The 830-nt window shown below is 35.4% G+C and overlaps 1 non-coding gene across 1 annotated transcript; it reads right to left on the bottom strand.

Moving 5' to 3' along the window:
- Positions 1 to 543: 543 nt before the first annotated feature.
- TRNAC-ACA lies at positions 544 to 615 on the bottom strand. The gene has a single exon. It is a non-coding gene; the product is annotated as a tRNA-Cys (tRNA).
- Between the last annotated feature and the right edge of the window lie 215 nt (positions 616 to 830).

Raw genomic sequence — 830 nt, 5'->3', positions numbered from 1 at the left:
TTTCTTTCTACAGAAAACATGTTTACTTTATCCATATTGAAGAATAATAGAAATAAAAGCCAGATTTGTTTATTTGCCAGCGTTTTGATGCTTACCATATTGCACAATCTAATGAAACATGGTGGTAGGCACAGAACTTATTGTGGGGTTTATTTTATAGAGGGTTTTGTTCCTGAGTAAAAGATAAAAAGACTGGGGATAAAAGTGAACATACTTTACTTTCTGAGCTTCCTATATATTGTAAAGAATATATAGTATGGTGTTTCAGGAAATTCAAAGACTGTGAGATGTCTTGTACTTCCTAAACAATTAATTTTTATGAATTATAAACTTCAGAGTTTGATAAAGACTTAGTTCTAAATCTCTAGGTTATCTTATTAGTCAGTTGTGGGGTCTTCTGAATAATATAATGATAGTAAAGTCACTCAGTCGTGTCGGACTCTTTGCGACCCCATGAACTGTAGCCTACCAGGCTCCTCCATCCATGGGATTTTCCAGGCAAGAATAATGGAGTGGGTTGCCCTTTTACTTCTCCAGGATATCTTCCCTACCCAAGGATTGAACCTGGGTCTCCTGCATTGTAGGCAGACGCTTTACCGTCTGAGCCACCAGGGAAGTAATATAATGATAGAGCACAATAATTATGGGCTATGCTATTTTGAAGTCAAAACAAAACAAAAAACATACATTTTTTAAATGGAGCGTAGCATCCTTGTATTTGAAAATATAATCTTAGCGATTAAAAACAGAATGTAGGACAAGTTTTATCATAATCTATTATTCACTGCTATGTCTCCCTGGTTTATTCAGTCCAGTCTCTGACACATAGT

This window comes from Cervus elaphus, chromosome 4 (assembly GCF_910594005.1).
Source record: "Cervus elaphus chromosome 4, mCerEla1.1, whole genome shotgun sequence".
In the NCBI taxonomy this organism is placed as follows: domain Eukaryota; kingdom Metazoa; phylum Chordata; class Mammalia; order Artiodactyla; family Cervidae; genus Cervus; species Cervus elaphus.
The sequence above is the reverse complement of the archived record's forward strand: the minus strand, read 5'-3'. Positions and strand labels throughout refer to the sequence as shown.